The sequence below is a fragment of the Mastomys coucha genome, unplaced genomic scaffold (genome assembly GCF_008632895.1).
Source record: "Mastomys coucha isolate ucsf_1 unplaced genomic scaffold, UCSF_Mcou_1 pScaffold16, whole genome shotgun sequence".
Classification (NCBI taxonomy): Eukaryota; Metazoa; Chordata; class Mammalia; order Rodentia; family Muridae; genus Mastomys; species Mastomys coucha.
The window spans coordinates 34394920-34419569 of record NW_022196898.1 but is presented as its reverse complement, the minus strand read 5'-3'; the positions used below and the strand labels follow the sequence as shown (position 1 = coordinate 34419569).

Sequence of the window (24650 nt, the reverse complement as noted above, 5' to 3'; positions counted from 1 at the left end):
TGGTAGTGACATAGAATTCAAGTCAGCCAGCAAGTCCCTCAGATAGCATTGCCCACAGTGTGGTTGAAGGGACCCTAGGATGGACTTGCAGAAGATAGGTACACAAAGCAATTCACGATTTCTTTTTTTTTTTAGCAAATAACAGAGGGGAGAGGAATAGGACTGAAGCCCTGAGGGCAGCAGAATGAATAGAAAAAGGCAACCTCAGGAGATAGGAGGGGCAGGGGCCCTCTAGAGTGTACCAGAGACTGGGAAGGTGACAGACTCTCAGGACTCAAAGGGAGGGACCTTAGATAAACTGACCAACAGTGGGGAGAGGGAACTTGTAGAGTTCATCTTCAGTAGAAAGGCAGGACATCAAGTGGAGGGATGGGGTTGTCATCCCATGGTCAAAAACTCTGACCCAGAATTGTTCCTGTCTAAAAGAACTTCAGGGACAAAAATGGAGAAGAGAGTGAGGAAAAGGAGATCAATGACCAGCCCAAATAGGGATCCATCTCAAGGGAAGGCTCCAAGGCCTGACACTATTACTGATGCTATGGTGCGCTTACAGACAGGAGCCGAGCATGGCTGCCCTCCGAAAGGCCCAACAAGAAGCTGACTGAGACAGACACAGATATTTATACCCAACCAATGAACAGAAGCTGGGGACCCCTGTGGTTGAGTTAGGAAAAGGTTGGAAGAAGCTGAGGAGGAGGGTGACCCCATAGGAAGACCCCAGCAGTCTCAACTCACCTGGACCCCTGAGTTCTCTCAGACATTGAGCCACCAACCAGGTAGCATACACTAGCTGGTAGGAGGCTCCCAAAACACACACAGCAGAGGACTGCCTGGTCTGGAGTCAGTGAGAGAAGGTGCACCTAACCCTTGAGGCACAGGAAATGGGGTCACGTCACATGGTAAGTTTGGGGGTTGGGGTGGAGGGCATCCTCTTGGAGATGGGAAGGTGGGGAGGAGGAATGTGAGGAGCTGTCAGAGGGTAGACCGGGAGTGGTATAACAAAAATAAATAAATAATAAATAAATAAATAAATAAATATGAAAGAAAACCCTCAGAGTGTCTGTCAACATTGTGACCTTGCAGGTATATCAGGAGGATGAACCAATGGACAAAGAGAGGTGGGCTACTAATATCACAGATTTACATTTTAATTTAAATTAAATTATGTTTGTCCTGGGGATTGAACTGGTACATTTGCATATTCTAAGCAGGCATTCCATCAATAAGCTACGTCTCTAACCCTCTTTTCAGTTTTTATTTTAAGGCAGGGTCTCTCTATGTTGCCCAGACTGGCCTTGAACTCTGCACTTTCCTGTTTCAGACTTCTGTGCAGCCAGGATTACAGGCCTGCTCCCCCAGGCCCAATCAAAAATCTCTATTAAATTCTCTGTCCAGCTGGAATTGCTTTGGGGGAATTGTAGAATATTTTTTTCCCTAAATAACAAATGGTCTCTGCACCATTTTCTGAATAATAGATTATTCCTTTCTCCTGCAGTTTCGTGAAAATATTCATGATCACCATTTCCTGAATGTCTGTCACGTCTCAGATACTTTGATATATTACATGATGGGCTTGCACATTTCTTAGGTGACCCAGAATCAGAAATTCTGTCTTTAACTTGGTCAATTCTCCATCTAATGAATCTTGCTGGTTGAGGCGATTTCCCCTGCAACACAAGGAATGCCAACAGTTTGTTTGCACAACCTCCTCTGCTCTTAGAAGCAGCTGATCAGTGAATGCCCCATGGACTTTGCCTATTGGGTCTCTTGTAATACATCAGAAAGACCATGCCAAGTGATGGTGGCAATGCCAGGAGCAAAGGTGGCACTCTCCCTGTGGCATCCGGCATTCAGGATGGAGGGGAAACCTCAACCACAAATGTGCTATAGCAGCAGGGACTTCTATGTCTCTTTCCTCTCCTTCCCATCTCTGACTTTGTTTCTGCACCATTCTCAGAAACTCAGGAAGTAACCAAGTGCCTTGAAGAATCCTCCTTCTGCTTCACTGTGCTAAAAGTACGTCTCTGAGGCTTGCAACTCAAAACCTTGGTTGCTACTCATGAGATGTCATTAATTTGCAAGTTCTCGCTCCTTAAAGATAACATGTCTTCATCCCTATTAGATTTTAGTCAATCAATATTCAGTGAGAATATTACATTGCTCAGAAGCACACAGCGTGGAAGTGGTGAACACAGAATTCAAATCCAGATTCAGAGGTTCTTACTCTTACTCTATAATGAATGCCCCAATTATTATAAAACATATCATACATATGAGTCACACACATACATGCATGCACACATGTATGCACACGAGTGCTCTGCTCACCTCAGCAGAAACCATCCATATATTTTCGTTAATGTTTTTACTATGCTCCATTGGTCAGGCCTTGCCCAGGCGCCAGGTTGCTTTAGTTATTACCACTTCACAATAAGTCTTAAAAAACAGTATAACAAAGTCCCCATTCTTTTACATCTCTCCCCGCCCCCAGGTTCTAGATAAGCAACACGCCTATTTTGTAACATTTCCTACCTATCTTGGAAGAACACATTCGCAGCTGTAATTCAAGGGGTGCCCACACTAATGCCATCTTTTCCTGACAGGGTTGCGAGGGACTCACTTCCCACATGTGAGCATGCGCACACTTACAGTAACGTATGTATATTTCGCCTCTTGTTAGAGGAAGACTGGTCATATCAGTGGATTTCAGAATCCCCGGAAAGCAAAATCAAGAGCAGAGTGGACTGACCAACAAACTGAAAAAAGATGTAGTGATGAGTATCATCAGCTCCTACTTAGCTTATAGGAAGTTTCACTTTCCACTGCCTTGTTCTTGAAACGGACAAATACCAGCGTGAGTTTCTTTGAGGCCTCTAGGTTTTTGTCCAGATGTAATGGATGTTGGGAAGGTGGCGGGGCTGGGGCCAGGGCCGGGGCCGGGGCCGGGGCCCGGGTATTCTTTCTAGGCAACACTCAGAAAATAAATCCCAAGGGAATATATGATTCATGTCTGCACTTTGTTTTCCCAGTGTGGATTCTAAGTAATAGGAGAGCTAGCTAATATCCATGGTCCTGGAAGAATTTCTTCAATTATGGAGTTGTTGAGCCTCTGTTAAGGACCGGTGAGACTCACAGGCCCTGCCTAGCCCAATAAACGGAGAGAGTAATTTCCACCTCTGCAAGTGGATGTGGATTTGATACATATATATTCATCACAAGTTAATGAAAAGCTCGAGGTTTTGATCCAGGAAGACGCCAAGGTCTTTCTTCTTTCTTGCAGGAAAACATTCGAGCACAAACATCCTTGTCAGAATCCCCATAGGAAACACCATGCCTCTGCTCAGATTAAAAAGGCATCAACTTATTTATTTCCTCTAATAGAGAGGGACTTCTCTGAACACAGTGTTCTCTCCTGGAAGGCCAGTGGCTTGGTTCTGGGAATTGAGAGATGCTGGCAGCCCAGAGTGATTCTCTTAGTAGATTCTGAGGGTGTACATGCGCCAATAACCACGTAAGCTGTTCGGTAGACTCCAGCTTCCTTTGTCACAGGCACAGACTCTGCAGTGCCAGGGAAATTCTAAGGCTCTGTACTTTTATTACAGATTCGAGGTGATTCTTTGTACCACGATGAATGCAGGTATTTCCAGCCTGACTCGGTTAGATGGTGGATAACATCAGATGTTGAATGCAGTTTGTAGCAAGCCAGAGTGCCAACTTCACCTCCCCAAATTAAATTAAGGTTAGCCTTAGTACCTCCTATCTCTGAGAGCTGTGCTGCATAATAAGGTGGAACTGAATGCTGCTCCCAGGAAATTTATATCATATTTGCAGGAACAGTTCTGATAAAAAATGGAATTGATGAACAGAGAGTTAATCATGTTGTAACTGCATATAATCTCATGAACTGCTCTCCGCTGGAGTCCATAATTAACTGTTCGTGAGCTACACGGGAACACTTCCTGGCTTTGCATCAGCAAGAACCTGGAAACTAGGTGCAGTGCAAGAACCTGGAAACTAGGTGCAGTGCAAGAACCTGGAAACTAGGTGCAGAGGCTTCTGAGGAGACAGCTAAGAGATTAGATTTGTCCATCAGAAGTGCACAGTTTGAGTTTGTTCTAGAATAGATCTTATTTTTCAAGTTGGCATGGCAATGACTTGAAGTAAGTTCTCAATGGCCAGTCACATCCACAAAGAACAAAGCTCGTGAGCTGGGAAGGTAGAGAGCAGAGTTTGAATCACATCAGTCGTATAAAGGCTGGAAGTGCCTGACCCCCAGCATTAGGAGAGTGGAGAGGTAGGTGGAGCCTGGGAGGCCCTTGGCCAGCTAATGGAGAGATTTAACGCAAGATCTTGTCTCAAAAACTAAGGCGAAGGGTGACAGGAAGCCACATGATGTCCTCCACAGACCGCAGCATGCCCATACAGGTATTCACATCCACACGTATACATGCACACATGATGCATACACCACAAAGAAAAAAGAAAAGTGCTCATAAGGTGACCCAGAAGGACAAGTGACAGTTACTCTAGTGTGAACAGCCTTTAGCTGTATTCTGCAAACCCCTGGAAGGAGGAAATGGTGGTCCGTCTCACACTATGGTGATGAAAAAGGACTTGCTTTGTCTGCAGAGAAACTCAGCTTTCCTACTGATTCAAACCCATCAAAAATACACACTTGGTCTTTTTTCAGCTTTTTTGAAGTTTCGAACAGTGGATGTTTTGCAACCAGGACCCATGTCATTCTACTTTATGGTTGTATGTTCTCATGTTAGTGTGTGTACAAAATGCCTTAAGAATCAACTTATGATGCTATCTGCTACTGTGTACAGAATGAATGACATGGAATGAAAGACACGGAATGAATAAAGGTGAATGAATGAAGAGGAATGAATGGCTCCTGACTCTGTTGAAAGAGCAGCTACAGAGAAAAGTGGCCTTAGATCTTAAAGATGTCACCTTGCCAAGTAAAGTGAAAAAAGTAATTCTTCCATTTAACATTTATAGAATCCAATGCAAATGTGTCACCCCAATTTCGTGCCCCCCTCAGGTCAACCGTTAATGGTTGCCCAAAGAGTAATGGAACAGCCTATAATCTTAATTGAATAAAACATACTTCTCTCTTTTTTAATTGAAATCCACAATTGAAATTTAAATCCAAAATTAAAACAGGTTGACATTTACAACTGCCTAAAAATACTATTCACCAGCTAGGATAAAGTCCAAGTAATTGTGAGTTATTTATTTCACAAGTTAAAAAAAAAAAGTAAATCGGTGGCCTCACAATTTTGGTGGGAATCAAGTAGCTTGTAAAATGGTTGTTGTTCTAGTGTGGTGGTGGTGGTGGTGGTGGTGGTGGTGAATTTCTGGGAAGCTCTCTCTCATGTGTGGAGAGAAAGCAAAGCTAGCTGGGTATGGTGGTACACACCTGTAATGCTATTGAATGGGGAGCTGAGGCAAAAGGACAGTGTGCTTAGGCAGCCTGAGCCACACACTGAGACCCTGTTTGCAAAGGAGGAGGAGGAGGAGGAGGAGGAGGAGGAGGAGGAGGAGGAGGACGAGGACGAGGACGAGGAGGAGGACAAGGACGAGGAGGAGAATGTTACATCATATATATATATATATATATATATATATATATATATATATATATATATATATATATATGGTATCTTGAGTATTATCCTAAATCAGTGCAAACTGGTCAGCACATGCCTGCTGACACATGGATTCACAGATGAAGATGCCCCAGCATACATATGTCTTGACCACACTGCAGAGGGTAAGAGGGATGAATAACCCTCCTTTTCAGCCATTTCTTCATTCTTCCTAATAGGGCTGAACTCAAACACCCACAAAGGGAGATGGAGAGCCATTACACCACATCTATGAGTTCACAGAAGGTACATTCGTTTAACATTCGTTAAACTTGATGCTGAGTAATACAACAGCTATTGAGAACTCTATTAAAACTTGCTGTTTACTTGATTTTTTTCCAACTTACGGAATTCCTTAGACCAAAATAGTAGCCGCTAACAAAATGTTCACCACTTCCTCCTCCTCCTCCTCCTCCTCCTCCTCTTCTCCTTCTTCTTCTTCCTTTTCTTCTTCTTCTTCTTCTTCTTCTTCTTCTTCTTCTTCTTCTTCTTCTTCTTCTTCTTCTTCTTCTTCTTCTTCTTCTTCTTCCTCCTTCCTTCTCCTTCTCCTCCTCCTCCTCCTCCTCCTCCTCCTCCTTCTTCTTTTTCTAAGTAGCTTGGCTATCCTGGAATTTACTATATAAATGAGGCTGGCTGCCAACCCATAGCAATCTGCCTGTCTCTGCCTCTCAAGTGCTGGGATTAAAGTCATATGCCACCATGTTCAGTTTTATCAACATGTTCTTAAATTTGTTGATTACAACTGTACATATTTAAGAGGTCAGCTCACCACTTGCTCCATCAGTGGCTGTGGCTCAGTGTCCATATGCAACCTCAGCCTACCAAATGGGACCACACAGGCACTCGGACATTTCCAACACTGCGGGAAGTTGTATTGGACAGCGCTGCCCTTCATGGAGAAGAAAAGAAACACTTAGTATAAGCTGCCTGGCAGGTGTTATATTTGACATGTATCTTTGTTTCTTAATTCGCTACAAAGAAACTTAGAAAGCTTAAGTCATTTGTCCAAGTCATCTAACGGATAGAGGGCAAAGCTAGGACTTGAAGTAGTTTCTCCTGATTCCAAGATCGCTGGCATTTTTCAATGCATGGCCAAGTGCTGATTCATTCACTCATCCATCTTAACGATGGAGTGACTGCATATTTAAATAATTATGCTAGAAGAAGCAGATAGAAACAGTTACTGAACAAACTGCTTTCTCTATTTACTGAGTCTGTGTTAGCTGCTAGAGAGAGCTATAAGGGTCAGAGGGATGAATCTGGTCCTTGATTTCATAGTATTTAGTAGCTCAGTTGGGGAGACCAACATTAAATATATGATCACAAAATTAATTACTGGCTACAACTGTGGTAAACATCTAAGAAGAAAGCCCATCTGTTTTGGAAGAGACATCCAAATCGCATTACATAACAATAATACCAATAATTAACAATAAAGCCTTTGCTTCCATGCCCGGTGAAATTCAAATTAGTAAGGAAACTCTAGGATACCCTTGGCTTCCTGATTGATGACGGCACTGTAATCTTTATGCCTGGTAAACAGGGAGATCTGTTTCACTCAAGGTCATCCTGGGTTGACACAACCAACTTCAATTTCATCTGGCTCTCCTCGGTAGAAGTATTTTTGAGATAGAGAGCTACGATCAGCTAATTTGTCAGCATTACAAAGCAGTATCTTATCCTCATAGTTCTTCTCTCTCATTGAAACTTCCCAGCAGCAGCCGCTGACATATGAACTTCGCAGATGAAGATGCCACCGCATGGCTATTTCTTGACTGCTCTGCTGAGGGTAAGATAGTGGCATAATGCTTCTTCTTGGCCATTTCTTTGTCATTTCTAACAGAGTCAAACTCAAATACCCATAAAAGGAGATGGAGAGCCAATATGCCACACCATCAAATTTAAAAGGCTAGGGAAAAAAAAAGTCAGGACCATAAACTGTTGCCATGTTCAGTCCTTTTAATGCTAGTCTATTAGTTTCAATAAAAGAACAACGGAATGTCCATCAAGCCGTAACATGACATGCCTATTATGTCAATACGATTAGTTTTTGTAAAGTGTTCATGGACTGGTTACAGTTTATAGAAAAATTGATTTCACAGAATCAGAGAAATTAGAATTGGAAATATTCTATTAGATCAGGAGACACATCCCTGGAGGCTAGTGCAGAACTGGTCCCTACTTCCCAGTGTATTTTCTGGTGTGGTTTTCTATCAGGTTTTGATAGGCTTATATATTTATTATGGGCTGGGACTATGTTCCACTAAAAATTATAGCAATCCATCTGAGAAATAAAATTCTAGAAAAATAAGCATTTGCTGAGTGCTAATTTTACTTTGGTGGGTACATTTTTAATATAGCAGTGTTTATGGCCTCTCAGCTTACAAGAGGCGGGGTAGCAGCAGTGGATCATGGGTTGGCATTATAATCAAGTAGTAAATTTACATATCTTAAGATGAGAAAATTTCCCCAGACCAAATTTCCCATCAGATTTACACAAAAATGTGATATGAAATTTTGATTCACTAAGAATGGCTTATTTTCTATGTAGGAAATTGAACCCTGTGCTTCCTGAAAGTGCTATAATCACATACCTGAAAGGGACTGATGTTTTGCACTTCTTGGGCAGTGTGGACTGAGCTAGCACTCTGGGAGAGACAGTTGAAAAAGAATGACAAACACAGTCCTGAACGTAGGGCTGGTGTGGGCTGTGGCCAGAGCTTAGCCTCACACCTCTGCTCTGCTCTGGTGTGGCTGAGAGAGAAGAGGAGGGAGGGCTGGGCTAGCCTGGGAAGTGTGAGCCCTGAGTTCAGTGTCTTGCTCCTCTCCCTTGCAAATAAGGGAATGCAGTGGCTTTTCCAGGTGAAACCTACACACAATGGTCTACGTCCAGCCAATCCAGCTGCTCCCAGGATTTCCCAAGTCAGGCCAGGTCAAGCTTTTCTCCACTTCAATGCTCTCATATCCTCCTCGTCTGGTTCCATCCATTAACAATGCTGGAGAAAGAACCACAGTATGATGTTTCTCAGTTCTCCCCAGAGTTCTTTTACCTCTTTTTTCTTCATGGAGACAAAGCAAAAAATTGGATGTAGTCTAAGCTAGTGGGTGGGAGGAGGGAATCAAGTCATGTGTGAGAAAGGGCAGGGAGGAGGCATAGAAGTATAACGTTCTGCCAGACAAAGCCCGATGCTGCTTGTCTCCGTTCTCACACCCCTGTCCGAAAGCTCAGATACAGCTCTTGTTCTTCTGGCCTGCAGCTGATGAGGATTATGTCTGGAGAGCATCCCAGGAAGGCCTTCTACATCTTTTCTACACCTGCATGCTAAATGAGCAAGAACACCCAGGTGCTGAGTCAGATGTAGGAATTTGCTGCACATTATGCAGACGAGTCATTTTGCATGTCCAGAAAGAAATGTTATCTATAGTACTATTTTCCTGAACTCTCCATAATTCAAGAGAATGCAAACTGAAAGCTGGTCCAACAGTGCCTGGACCCAATTGCTCAGCATGGTGCATCGCTCCAAACAGGTGCCAGTCACAGAGCAGGGCCTGCTTGTCAGAGCAGAAGCTGGGAAAATGGCTCCAGGCTAACCAAGCCAGGGACTTCTGCTATGTTAATCCTTTTTTTTAAATTAATTAATTAATTTATTTATTTACATGCATTAGTATTTTGCCTGCATGTCTGTGTGAGAGTGTCAGTCAGATCTTGGAGTTACAGACAGTTATGAGCTGCCATGTGGGTGTTGGGATTTGAACCTTGGCCCCCTGGAAGAACAGTCTGTGCTCTTAACGCCTGAACCACCTCTCCAGTCCTTGCTATGTTAATTCTTAATTCTTGAATGGCAGCAGGAAAGGTGGCTAACTACAGGACCTAAGGTGACCAAAGGCAGATGGTAAAACAGTTCTGTAAAGTGTGGGCAAGTTGCTGAGGTCTTAGGGGCATTGATTGACCTTTGCTGTTCACTGTGGTCTGAGAACCAATGGATTTGTGTGACGTTACAGTGTGACAACAGACCAGTGTGAATTTACAGTACTACCCAATCCCAAGCCATATTCTAAACCTACTGGATCCAAATGCATACACATTTTTAATTACAGGTGATTTGTTTGCACATAAAAGATTAAGCAGCTCTTGTACATCCCAGTAATTCCCTGTTGGTAGCAGCCCAGATTTTTAAAGACAGGATCAGCTTTGGTAGCCCACTGGGGACTGGATCACATTCATCACATCCTCATTTCAGCAAAATCCCAAGAATGGGCATGCTTCTCCCCCTCCCACCAGTTGTACAATACCCCACCTTTTTTTTTTTTTTTTAATTACTCTCACTTTCCCTCCTGGAAATGGTCCTTCCTAACTGCATTTGATTCTGGCAAAGCTGCCATCCGGCAAGTTGAGCACCTGATTGAAACTGGATAGGAAACCTCTCCCAGCCCCCGGGGATTGACTGATTCTTCTGACATCATTAGGAACATGCAGGGCATAAATGTGGGGTTGGTAGGCATGTCCTCCTAGCACGTGTGGGGGGACCCGTGTGATGGCAAAGCCACACATACCTTCCTAGCACACGTTCGAGGATCAGTGAGAGAACAAAGCCAGAGGAGTTAGGGCTGAGAGACAGAGAAATCACTTGGACACCTCGGCACAATTGTACCAGAAGTTAGACCACCTCGGGCTTCAGCTTGAGTGAGCCTATAAACCCATAGCTTAGTTTAAAGCAGTTGTAGGTGGGTTCTTCTACTCTTTGCAGCTAAAAGAATGGCCCAGACAATACAGTCCTAAAAATTAGATTATCAGCTCTTCTAAACTGGAAGCATTTATAGCTGGACACATGAAAATAAATGAGAGGAATATATTCATCTTGAGGACCACAACCTGGAATTTGACCACTGTGTGAATGAATTTGTAAGACACATGTATGTATACATTTAATCTGAGCCTAATTAAATGTAGGTGGTTTAAAATGTTTAGACACTTCCGAGCTCTAAATATTGGTTATCTGTATTGTAATACAGCAGAAGGCTATATTTATTTTTTGGATTTAGAGGCAATGTGTCCTGAAATTAATATTTAAATTTATGCCAACTAATATGCAAATGAGCTCCGCTCTGGTGTTTTAAAACCAAGAGGATGGAATGGCAGCACTGGTACTTCAATGGTGTGGATGCTTTGATGAGACAAAGAGGGCTAAAATGCAGATGGGCAGTTCCCTTGAATGAGCCAATGCAGGTGGGGGGTTTACAGCTCTGTAAAGTGTTTTAAAACAGGAAACAGTATCTCAACTTAAAATAGAGTTTTAACCATTCATTAATTTACTCAGTGCAAACACTGCAACTTTTCTGAAATGATGTTGCCACTAAATACAATCTACAACCCACACACCCCAAAAATGTAGTTTTATTTCTGACAAATGTCAGAATTTAAGCCTGCAATTGTTTACTGTGTTTTTTTTTTTTCAGTGAACAGTTGTTATTCACTGCTGGCCATATATTTCATTATTATATACCTACTTTAATATGTGTGGTGTGTGTACATATTTTATGCTAATCAGTTAAGATATGCGGGACAGAAACTTGGCAGGTCGTAACTTAAGTGAGGTGGATTATTTGAAAGTAAAATAAAATGTCTGAGATTGCCTGTCTGGTAGGGCTAGTCCTAGTGGTTAGTGCGAATGGAAGCTTCTTCCAGGTTTTTGAGGCACAAAGCCTAGGATGCAACTTTCATCCTCTAGGCGGCTGCTGGATCTCTCTGGCCAGACCAACCAACTTCTCTACAGCAGATGGAAGAAAGAAAGGTTTGCCTACCCTCTTTAAATGGAAATCCCTAAATGATCTGCCTTTAGCTTAGAAAACATGTGTCCAGACAAAAGTAATTATTTTGAGTATTTCTATTCTGAGAAATAGAAAACAGGTGTGCTTAAGTTTGAACCTTAAATATCTCCCATGTGTTGACACTGTAGTCCCCAGCCTGGTGCTATCGGAGCCACTGGAAGCTTCCAGAGGTGGGAGGTGCAAGGTCATTGGTCATTGTGTGTGTATCCTAAAAGAGATAGAACCCTGGCCCTTTTGTCCCCTCTTCCACTTTCTGACCATGGGGTGAACATGTCTCTTCTGTTTCTTCTCATTGTCATCTGGCACAGGCTTAGAAGAAATGGGACCAAACAGCCATGGATTAGAACCTTTGAAGCTATGAGCCAAGATGAAACTCCCTGTAAGTTGACTACCTCAGTTGTTTGGTATAGTGACAGAAAGCTGACCGACATAAGGTATTTAAGAGGTACTGGCCAAACTGTGCTCTAGATATTAACTATGTATTTGCCAGTATTTTTATTGTCTGTACTAGCAACCAGGTTCTTAGGGTCAAGAGTTTGCTTTGATGAAAATAAGTGATTATTATGTCTTTAATGCTATTTTATGTTTATCTTGCATGTTTTCTATTGTGTTGCTTACTATTATGTATATGCATGTATGTCTGTGATGAGAGTCTGTGCACATAGTTATGCACAGAGGCCAGAAGAGAGCATCGAATCTCCTGGAGTTGGAGGTACAGGTGGTTATGAGTCTTCCAACATGGTTCGTTGGAACTGGCAGAGGGTGGCCCTTAGCTTCCGAGCCATCTCTCCAGTCTCTGATTTTCTTCCATTAGCTTATCAACAATGATTGTTTTGAGTCTGGGCTGAAAAGAATGCAGGAACTACAGATTTGATGAGAAAGAGAGCTGCGAGTAATTAATAATGTCTTCAGTGGTCGGTGCCTATGGGTTGGGTTTTACCTTTACATTTCAACTAATAGGCTTGGGAACATATGGCTCTCGGGAAGCCAGCTTCAATCTCCACCAAAAAGCTTTATTTAAATGTATTGTTTGGAATATTTTATTCTGGGGAAAGATGAAACCCTCAGCAAATTGGAACTCTCTCAGGCAGCTATACATTTTTTTTTCAGGTTTCCAGAGTATTGCTAAAGGAATTACATTCAAATTCCAAGTTACACTTAGCTGGCAAATTCGCAGTTGAAAGTTGCTTGGAAAGAGGATTTTTGTTATTCTTTAGAGGACGAAATAGAAAAAAAACAGGTCATGAGTTTGATGCTGTCAGAGTGGAGATGCAATTCTATGACATGCTCATCTCTTTGTTCTCCTAGAAAGCAGAAGGGGCACGAGCCATGACAAGGACTTTCCAAGTTCAACACAGGTGCTAGGAAGACAGTTTCAGGCTTTCTCTTCACTGAATTCCAACGAGCCAGGCATGGGGACGAGAAGGCCAGAGTTAAATTAAACCACAATCAAAAATAACCAGGGCCATGGAGAGCGAGGTACTGAACTGCATCTAAAAAGAAAAAAGAAAAAGTCTTTAAAAAGCCGTGATTACGGCAGCCTTCTTTCTCTCTCCTGCCCTGCTTGTCACAGTTCTTCAGATTGGTGAGAAGACATGGACTCGAAGAGGTTGTGATTCCTCTACAGGGGCGGAGTTACGCAGTCCCCTGTATGTGAGACTTCTGGGGTGGAGCAGGAATAGGTTTCCTGAAGGCTCTTCTCCTGCCTGCCTCCTGACTGTGCCGCTTGTGAATTAAGGATTGCTGTTTTATTGGAGTAATCTGCTCGGCTATTGGCTTTTTTTTACCTTGTTTATCTACAGCTGTGGAGAATGGCCTATTTGTAAATAAAACCTATTAATTCTATCTCTTAGCTTGGGCTCTTTCAAGGGCGACTCTGAGAGGCCTTGGAGCAGGTTATTTATTTGGGAAGTGATCTCAGAGAGCAGGAGGGGAAATGAGATGGAGACAGAGAGTGAGGGCAGTCTAATTCGTGAGAATGTGATCGAGATCATATGGATTAGAAGGGAGGGATGCAGGATGGGATTGCAGAGGTGTCTACCACAGTCCCTGACTGTGTGGTGTGGAATTCAGTGTGATTAGGCAGTTTGTTGTAGACCCTATAAACACACTCATTGCATGTAATGGTGCTTCTTAATGGAGGATGCAGCTTTAAGTCACTGCACAGAATGTCGCAGAAGTGCAGACTAACAGCACAATAGTAGCCCAGTTATACAGAGATGTCATTTAAGCTTTTGAGCTCTCTCTCTCAGGTCCCATGAAGTAAATTCTCGGTGCCTCTTCTATATGCTAATGTCTCCACCTCAGGGCAGGGTAGGGATGGAAACAAACGTGTAACCTTTCAAACATGTCACTTGCTAGATACAACTCTTCTACCGTTCCTTATGGAACCTGAGGAGGTGACTATTGGCCAAGCCAAGGTTTGTGAATCCATGGTTACTCTGATCTCTCTACATAGTTCAATCTTCATCGTTAACTAGAGCAAGGCATATAAGACTGAGCCACTGGTAGAGCATGCAGAAGGGAAGAATAACTCAAGTGTGGTGACTGCAAAGGCTTTGCAGTCTGATGTGCATCTTGCATCACAGGACAAGGTAAAGAATCTCGTTAGGCCTCAGTTCCCATAGCCATACGATATTGGCAATAATCACTCCCTTGGTGGGTTATTGTAAGGATTAAGCATTATGTAAAGTATTGGGCATATCCAAACTGCATTCAAGCTTTTATTTTAGTGAATGTGTGTGTGTGCGTGAGTACGAGTGTGCTCAAGTGCACGAGTGCGCATACATACCTGCAGAGGCCAGAAGAGGATATCCAATTCAGCAAAACTGGAATTATAGATGGATGTCAGGAACTGAACTCTCGTCTTTTGCAAGGGACTTAGCCAGTGAACTAGCTGTCTCTCTAACCCCAGATGGCATTGTTACAACCCAGTGAGGAGATCTGTGAATAATCTTATTTCTGTTGTGCATCCCATTTTTACTGGGTTTCTGGCTAATGTTTAGACTTGTTGAAACAAATGCTCTGACTCATTCAGAGTAAGACAGTTAGCACAGAGCTAGATGTACAGCGTGTTTTGGGGTAAGCATGGTTCTAGACTCAAGCCACCTCTTAGCAACTAGAACAGCCAAACCAGAAGTACCCAGCAGCAAGAGGCCCACAGCCCTCAACCTCTATGGCCACGTCTCATTTTCTAAACTCCATGAGATAAAAGGCAGGGCCCAAATGAGGGTAACTCTTGAGAGACTTCACTTTTGCCTAGCTATCTGGATCCTTCCCAGAAGAAAATTTTTACTAAGTCTGCAGCCCAAGATGACTACCTGCAATAGCATAGATCTTCAAATCTGGATCCTGGGTTCTATCTCAAGCAAACAAAACAAAACAAAACAAAAATAAAAACAAACCCCCAAACAAGAACAACAATAAACCCAAAAAACCAAACAGAAAACAAAGAGAGAGAGAGAGAGAGAGAGAGAGAGAGAGAGAGAGAGAGAGAGAGAGAGAGAGAGAATGAATAACAGTACCACCCGGGACACTTGAGTCCTTTCCAAGAAGTATGAAGTATATTTGAGGGAATTTATTTCCAGATATTCAATCATCTTGAGTGAGGTAACCCAATCACAAAAGAACGCACATGGTATGTACTCTCTGATAAGTGGATATTAGCCCAGAAGATTGGAATACACAAAATACAATCCACAAACCACAAGAAACTCAAGAAGAAGGAAGACCAAAGTGTAGATACTTCGTTCCTCCTTAAAATGGGGAACAAAATACCCATGGAAGGAGTTGTAGAGACTAACTAGGAGCAGAGACTAAAGGAAGGACAATTCAGAGACTGCTCCACCTGGGAATCCTTCCCATATTCAATCATCAAATCTAGACACTATTGTGGATGCCAGCAAGTGCTGGATGACAGGAGCCTGAAATAGCTGTCTCCTGAGAGGCTCTGACAGTACCCAACTAATACAGAAGTAGAGGCTCACAGCCATCCATTGGACTGAGCACAGGGTCCCCAATGAAGGAGCTGGAGAAAGGACCCAAGGAGCTGAAGGGTTTGCAGCCCCTTAGGAGAAACAACAATATGAACTAACTAGTACCCTCAGAGCTCCCAGAGACTAAAACTCAAACCAAAGAGTACACATGGGGGGACTCATGGCTCTGTCAGCATGCGTATAGCAGAGGATGGCAAAGTCAATCATCAATGGGAGGAGAGGCCCTTGGTCCTGTGAAGGTTCTATGCCCCAGTGTAGGGGAATGCCAGGGCCAGTAAGCAGGAGGGGGTGGGATGGTGAGCAGGGGGAGGGGGGAGGGAACAGGGGTTTGTTTTATTTTTTGGGATTTTTTAAATTTTCCTTTTTTTTGGAAGGGAACCTGGGAAAGGAGATGTTATTGTAAATAAAGAAAACATCTAATAATAATAAAAAAAGAAACTGAGTAGAGGTAATTTGAAAACAAGACTGCTTCTCTCTCCCATATTCCTTTTATCCTTTCCCATCTTCTTCTTGCTACTTGACTGAAGGAATGTATGTGTCTTTCATCCATCCCACCTCATCCAGCCGTGTACTGCCCAACATGTACAAAACCAGGCCAAGGGAGACGTGGGAAGACATGGGTCTTAAAAAATGAACCTTGTATTTTTCTTATTCCTTATTCCTACTGAGAGCTCCTGTCAGTTGCTGCAGGATAATAAAGGTAAGTCTAGTTGGCTGTCTGCTTTGGGATTGGGACTTTGACAGGCATCGTCCACTAATGAATGAACTACATGTGATCCTCAAAGTTACATTACAGTACTCAGAGCATTTGATAATATTGAATAAGAAATAGTGCATTGGAAACAGTTTAATTTTTCTAATCCTTTATGTATATAATAAACTTGTTCTTTAGAATGAAATATACAAATGAGAGTCATTTGTTGTATGTATATGTATGAGCATGTTGTATGTATGTTGTGTATGTATATACATATGTATATACATATGTTGTGTATGTGTGTGTTATATAATGTGTATATGTGTACATGTATATTACGTATCTGGATGTGTGTGTGTGTGTGTGTGTGTGTGTGTGTGTGTGCTTGGATCAGCCTCAAGGTCTTGTTCATACTTGATGAGTGTTGTCCCACTGAGCTGCATCTCCCAGGCCTATCATTTGATAAGTCTTAATAGAGGCACATTAGTGTACCTCTTGACATATTAGAAGAGGTGATCTAAAGATAGAGTAACACATCCATTTCCAAGTTGGGTGAGTTTCAATTCTTAGCTTTAAAAATATGAAGGAGGGTGTAACAGAGTTACCAGGTTTCAGGCAATAAAAATAACTTGTGAGGACAGACCACTTGCTAGTCTGGGGATACAAATCAGAAAGAGTTTGAAGAATGGAGCAATGTCTCTAACAGAGCCATATGCCTTCCAAATACCTACCTATGTATTTATGTGAGCAGGTCGTCCTGGCAATTACATTTTAAAGCACAAGAAGCAGAAACAGTTGCTTCTGAAGCCATCTCACTTGGGCAAATACGAATGTCAGCCCAGAAAAGAATCTTCATCCCTCTCAACTGGAAATGTGTTTCTAACACAATTTGACTTTTATGCTTAGCAATCATCAAAACTCATAATGAATTGAGGTTTTATTACCAAGCACTCTAACTCATAGTTTAAAGCTATGTCAGCAGAATCAAAAAGAACTTAAATTTCTTCTAGGATTTCTGGACCTCATTAGGCCCTAGTCCTTTGGGATGCTATTTTGTCATGTCTTTTGTTATGAGGAGATGGAGAGGCAGGATCAGGAGGACTGCCTCTTGAAGTTGCTGTTGTGTGAAGGACTCCATGAGATTTTAACATGAAGCCCAGTCTCTCTTTGAGTGTGACTTCAAATTCTGGATTGATTCTGGAACCAGCCTTATGTCTCACCCAGACATAGGCTTTCACTGCTATTTTAGAGCCACTTTAGTTCAGATTTGTCCCTCCTTAAATATGCTTTCCACTTTGAGAACATCTCCGACATGTGGAGTGCTCATGTGAGTTCCTATCACTACTGCTTTAATCACGATTCTGTCAAAGCAAGCGTGTTCCTTACTTCATCCAATATGTCTATGCCAGGCACTGTTCAAGGAGCTAAATTTACCTCTGGGAAGAAAACAGGCGTGGCTGAAGCGTCATGGAGTATATAACTCAACAGAGATGGAAAATAAGTACAAAAGATGGCATGGCATGCATACATGATGAAAGACTGTGAGTGCTGCATATGCACAGAACATGACTATGATAAGAACAGTGGTACTTAATTTTAAGTGGCTAGATAGGATAATGTCAACTCAAGTCAGAAGTATAAGAAGGAGCCAGCAAGCTAACATGCTAAAATCATGTTCCAGTGAATGGAAACAACAACTGGAAAGACCCAGCACTAAGCATCTGGTTTACTGGGGACTCTGGAGATGAGGGTGGGATGACTTGAGCATTGAGCAAGGGTTGGGCCGAGTGACACAGAAGGAGGTCAGATAAAAAAGCAAAATCCCAAGCAGGAATCATGTTAGTGAGTTAAAATCTCATCGTGGAAATCCAAAAGATTTCTGGCAAACTTGATTTATTTTGGGGAGAATTCTGAATCTCTTTGAAGATTGGGTTGAGGGTGGAGCAAGGTAGAGAGAAGGAGGCCATTTTGGAAATGTATCAGCCAATGTGGGCTGAACACCCCCGGTGTCTCTGCAGCTTTTAATGGCACAGTTTCCGTTCTCCTTATGGTTTCTATCCACTGCAGGTCAGCTGGGCCCTCTGTGCCACCTCCATGCAAGGGAGGAGCTAAGCTGGTGGATCAGCTGCCCTTGTGTACAGAGACCTCAGGATGGCAGGCAAGGGGACACAACAAACCATGCACCGACTCAGAAAACTTCCATCTGGAAGCATCACACCAATTCTAGCCATCTTTTATTATAGATCGAACCATATGGCCAATTCTAAGTCAGCAGCAGTGGAAAGTGTCTCCTACAGGCAGGGGTCCTGCAGAGAAAGAAAATGGAATTGAAGGTACCGCTATACGATGTACAAGAGGGCATTCTGTGGTGCATTCGTGATGTCAGTAAGGAGTGGGAGGTGGAAGATCTGAGGAGGATCACATTGGAGTTACTCAGTGGGGCTGAGCAGGGGGGCAGTGGCGGGGATGACTGACAGGAGCTGTTTTGCTAAGATGTCCTTAATAGACTGGGAACTGCATGAAACAAACCATCATGTTCATGGTCACATCTCAAGGGCCACACAGTTTTCCCAAATGAATGAGTGGGATCCTGGAAACCTAACCTGTGTCCCATGAGTGTAACATGGCTTGTATTTTCCCCAAAAGTCCTGAACCTGTTATATAAAGAGAGAGAAGATTCATTTTTCAAACCCAGAATGGATCCTCACTGGAGTTCTCTGCAGGGCTGAGAGGAAAATTGATTTAAGTGATCCTCCTTTCTGCCAAGGAGCTGCTCCCAGAGCCAGCCTGTCCTATACTATCTGGCTCCCCTCTCTCTTAGGTCTTAAATTTCTTCCATTTCTTATCCATTTCAGATCTCTTTACACCCCAGGATAGGAGAGGAGAGGAGATGTCTGCAACGTTGCCTTTGGAGAAAGTAGATTCTAGATATAGCCAATAAATCCTGCACAGCACATAACTCTCTTTAACAGAGAGAGAGGCTGGTCAACAGGGGAAGCCCGAGAAAACAAACCATCAGAAACACTCCAGGGGAAGCCTGCTTTCTGGCCTCTGCTGCCAGCGGGAGGGCAATGGCTGCCCCTTCTGCTCAGCAACTCTCTAGCTTTAGTCTCTGGGGGAACCCAGGGTAAGGGAAGTGTCCAGCTGTATCTATACCAAGCAAGGTGATGGGGCTTAGTGCGCAGAATGCACAGAGTGGGTGACTCAGCTTCTCTAGAATAAGGGAGATACTGCTTTATGTGAAGCACACAACAGGGTCTGATAGGGTTCCTGGGCTTCACAGCCTCCCTCCAGAGTCCATGTCATTGTCTCTAGCCCAAGTGAACCATCCAAAGAGGGCTCTGTGGTGGGGTCGATATTGGTGGAGTGAGCAGGAGGAAGGACCAGATTTTGCTCAGGGGATTTCCCCTTGGAGGTTTGCCTCTGCTTATCTGCCTACTCAGTTCCACACCTGGGCATGGCAACTGGTGTGGGAGGAATGCTGTGCACTGATCATCGCCGTCAAGTTCCAACTCTTCTTGGCTTTCTTTGCTGCCGGGGCCTCCCTGCTCCCAAGCATCCCTCAGGCTGATCCCTCTCAACTCTGTAGCCAGCACAGAAAGAAGCAGGGCCACTGGAAAAGGCTGGTGTGGAAAGTGGAAGGCAAAAGGTGCAGCCTACCCCCCTCAGATGCAGGGTCAGGGAGGGTGTCTGGGTACACAGGCAAAGGTAGTCCATATTACCCTACTCCTGTGATTCTACAGTCTGGGACCAGGACTGAGCCCTAGCTTCCCCTTCAGACAGAAAGAGAGAGTAAATTCAGGATTAACTCTGGGTTCTCCAAATACTTTCCTTGTTTCCCCATGCACAGAGAATAAAAGCCTGTGGGTTGTAAGCCATTAAGGGACCATCTGAAAATGATTTCCCTATGGCTGATTTCTGGAGACTGAAGTGTGAAGGATAGGAATGGGTGGGACCAGCAACCCACGACCCCTGGTGTCTTTTCATGTAAATCTGGGACTGAGGGGATGGCTCAGTAGACGAGGCCTTTACCATGTGTCTTAGTTACTTTTCTATTGCTGCGAAGAGACACCATGACCGAAGAAAGTTATACAAGGCAGCATTTAATTTAGGGCTCATGGTTCCAAAGGGTCAGGGTAGGGAGTGTGGCAACAGCTGAGAGCTCACATCTGATCACAGGCGCGAGGCAGAGAGAAATGGAGCTAACTGGCAATAATGGGGACTTTGAAACCTCAGTGACGTACTTCCTTCAAGAAGGCCACAAACCCTAACCCTTCCAAAACCATTCCACCATCTGGGAACCAACCATTCACATCTATTAGCCCACAGGGGCCATTCTCAACCAAGCCACCCCAGCATGCCCACTTGAAAACAAAGGCTCAGATCCCCAATACCAATGTAAAAGCTACACTTCCACCCGCACTCTTGGTGCTTAGGGGACTCCGGCAGGAGCTCCTTGGGCAAATCCAACTGTTCAGTTGTGCTGGAGTTAGTAAATTTTGTGTTTATCAAGAGACCTTCCCTCAGTAAGTGAAGCGAAGAGTGCTGAGGAGAAAACCAATAGCCTGGGCTGCCACTTGAGCATGAACAAGCGCGTGCGCACACACACACACACCACACACACACAAACACACACGAGCACACATGCACATACAACACAAACATATACAAACACACACATACAGATATACTTACACACATGGGCACATACATACATGTACATACAACCAAACGTATATGTACATATACACATACAACCACACACATGCAACCACATATACTCATGCATGATCTTACAATATACATACACACTCACATTCACAAATACACACACATATACACAGGCACACACATATACACACATGCACACACATGCACACATACAAATATATACTTGCTCACACACTTGAACATACACACATGTATATACAACCACACATACATACACATACAACATATAATACAGCCACACACATAGAACCACATGCACATGCACAATCATGCAACATACACATACACTCACACATACTCACATACACACATATATACACACATGTACACACACACACACATACATGACACACACACACCCCTACCTGTACACACATGCCCACACATGCTAAAATGTGTATATATATTCATATGTACCATACACTCATCCAGAAAAACATGTAAGCATGTTACCAACGGAAAAAAAAAACAAACAAAAAACAAAATAAGTCCTCCATCTTCACTCACTCCAGATCCAGCAATGCTTGATTAGGTCCCCCTTGGTTTTGCTATAGACAACATCTCTGGCTGAGTCCACCTAATATTAAAGACTGTTCTCTGGAGGATTTTCTCTCCTGACGTCTACAGGGGAAAGTTACTTTGCTCTACACAGCACCACAACCCCCTTCTCAGAGAAAAGTAGCCATTTGCTTTCTTCCCTTGTCTCCAGGGGAAGGCATCTTTCTGAACTGCAGAGTTAGCTGTTCCTAGGAAAAAGAAAGAAAATGGCCTGGCTATTAAGCTTTCTAATTAGTGACTTTTCTTTATAGATTCACAAACCTCAGAACACTTGACAGCTATATAACTGTGGCCCGTATGTCAGAAAAGAAGATCACCTGAGGCTTGGAACTGGCCTGGAATTTGATCTCCAACTGTCTGATATACTTCTGCAGGGCTCCCCAGACGAGCCTTGTGCCTGCAGCTCCTAGGACGGCCTCTGTGGATGGGAGACATTTTATTTTTTTCACTGACATAAGAAGGAGAGGAGGAAAAGGAGGAAAGGTTCATGTATCTCATGGTTTCAGTCCATCACAGTGGGGAGGGGACGTGAAGTGGGCAATAAAATACAGCTGGGGACCAGGAAAGCAGAGTGGGGCATGGCAGGATTTGACTCCTAAGGACACCCTTTCTGTGGCTTACTTTTCCCAACCAGGGCCCACCTCTTCTTTCCCCACCTTCCAATAATGCTGTCACACTATGGACCAATCGGTGCATTAGTCCACTGATTAACTCAGAGCCTTCAGGATCCCACCACTTGTTACCAGCTAGTAACCAAGTCCCCACCTGACACGCTTGCTATTTGAACCACAGCCGTTGGTGATAGCCTCCATCTATGCTTTACTGTTTTCCAAAGGAACCTTTGTACCTGCTATTACAGCTTCTCCTGACGTCACTGGCCTCCTCTAGGACCAACTGCTCAATTGGTTCAATAGATGTGTGGTTGTGACCAAATACCTGACAGAAGCAAAGGATGGGGAGAGAAGTTTATTTTGGCTCATGGTTCAGGAACACAGTCCATAATCGTGGGTAAGACACAGTGGCTGAGGTGAGTCAGTCTGTGTGGTGTGGGTGTGTCCATAGGAGGTGGGATCCTTGGGAGTTTGTGGGGTTTCCCACACTAGCATCCAAACCTCCCATCAGGAGGATCCCAGGATCTGAGGGAGTCGGAGGCAGGAGAATAACCAAGCCTCATGGTGAGGTTTGTCACCATTGTACCAGAAGCTGCTGCTTCTACCTGGTTCCAGCAGAAGCAGAGAGGAGCCAGACCCTAGGAACGAGCACTGTAGTCTTTTAGCAAACACACTGGCAAGCTTTGGGTAGCCACTGAGAAAATTTCCCGACTCCACTCAGGCACTGACCTAGTGGGGCCATTTTGACATGTCCCCAGGGGATTGAATCAATAACATTTGTGTGTGTGTGTGCTCGTGCATCTGCATGTGGCATGTGTGCAAGTGTGTGCACACGTGTGTATTGGGATGCATGGGCAGTTCAGAAGACAGTTTGCAGGAGTCTGTTCTCCTTTTCCACCACGTAGGGGTCAAACTCAGAGTACCAGGCTTGCTCACTTACTGAGCCATCTCACTGGCTCCAGGAATTGAATCTAGCAGAACCTGCTGATACTTGGAGCTAAGCCATCCACCTGGGATGGCAGAACAGGAAAAGATGCGATGGGGTAAGGCGGTAGCCAGAGCCCCAGGCTTTGGACCCTGGAAGGTGACCCTCCTGCCCAGCAGACACTCATTCCCTAATGTGTACCAGGTCCCTCTTTGCCAGCAATCATAAGGTTCAGAAAGCTCAGAGGGCCTGGTGCCCCAACAAGTCGGCCTGCCTCAGCCACCATCTGTTCATTAGAACTAGCAGATCTCACAAGCAGCCTGTTGGCTGGATGTGGTTGAAACCAGTGCCTGATTCTCCTGTTGTGGCTGTGGAGAGGAGCAGAGGGCACTAGCACTGGCCCCAGATCATGTTCTGGGGTTGTTGATGCTGCCTGACCCTTCTATGAAGGGCACAGGCCGTACTGGGACCAAGGCAGGGTGGCTTGACTGGAGCTTAGTCTCAAGCCTGAAGGTTGATGTTCTACTCCCACACTGATGCCTAGAGCTTGGCTAGAGATGATGATAAGGTAATATATTTTGTTTTCAGATAGTACATTAAAAATAAGACTTCTAATTTTTAGAAGCAAACCCCAAACCTGACTCCAAAATGATTCCTTCCCTCCTGCCATTAACACTGTCTTATTTGTGATAGGGGGCGGACTCAACAGACATGCCAATCAACTACTTCTTTCATTACCGACTGACCTAGGGGAAGAACAGATCCCACTTCTGTGTTAGCTGGGCAGCTGTGCAGTAGTGGCGCAAGCCAGTGAATGCAAACTTCCTCCTCCCCCCAACCCCGCGCCTTCGCCAGCAGACTCCAGTGCATAGCAAGTACTTCACTAATAAGTTCATCATGGGGTCAGCTCTGAACCGGGCTGACTTCTCAGCTCCAGGCCCGGGAAAGCAGGGGAGACTTGTTCACTCACTGACCTCAGATGAAAATTTGATAAACTGTTGATTCCTTTGGTTATTTATGAGTTATTACATGCATATAAATGAACATATTCTACTAGCTGTACAAATTACATTTTATCGGTATGAAACATGCATTTCATTCCACAGGCTGCTGACCTGGCTAAAGAGGAGGGTTTTTTTTTTTTTTGAATGCTATTAGAATTTGTGTTTGTGAGTACATATTTGACCCTCCAGGGTTCCCCTAAGAATCCCAGGGTCCATTGTTGCAGATTGAACCAGCTTCAGTTAAGGGTGAAGAGACAGAAGTCTATGGCAGTCAAGCCCTGCCCCCTCAACCAGCAAACACCTCACCTTCAGCCACTGCTGGTCATGAAGTGATAGGGATAAGATTAAGATCCAGGGATGACGTCCTTTGAGCTAGTTTGTCCTCTACTTCTGGTTCCTTAGGAACAGAGTTTCTAAGAGCTGCCCCAGTAGCTCTACCAATCTGTTTAAGGCACGTCGACTGTGGCGACCTGTGCCGCTGAGCAAATCCACATAACCCATCCTGTACAGCTACTGTCCGGTAGCTGTATCTCGCTAGCTCCTCCTGCCCTTGGGTTTCCTTTAGGTGCATCAGACTCAGATAGCGTTATTTTAGAGAGGGGAGCTAGCCTTTAAAAGATGATATAGTCCCTGGACAAGGAGCTTA

General features: G+C 43.9%; 1 long non-coding RNA gene across 2 annotated transcripts; it reads left to right on the top strand.

The window, feature by feature from the left end:
* Window positions 1-7329: 7329 nt before the first annotated feature.
* On the top strand, window positions 7330-13388 carry LOC116094098. 2 transcript variants are annotated; one of them, XR_004119973.1, is made up of 4 exons: window positions 7330-7443; window positions 11792-11862; window positions 12792-12962; window positions 13057-13388. It is a non-coding gene; the product is annotated as an uncharacterized LOC116094098 (long non-coding RNA). The 2 variants fall into 2 exon arrangements; XR_004119972.1 differs by having other exon boundaries at window positions 12792-13388.
* The last annotated feature ends 11262 nt before the right edge of the window (window positions 13389-24650 follow it).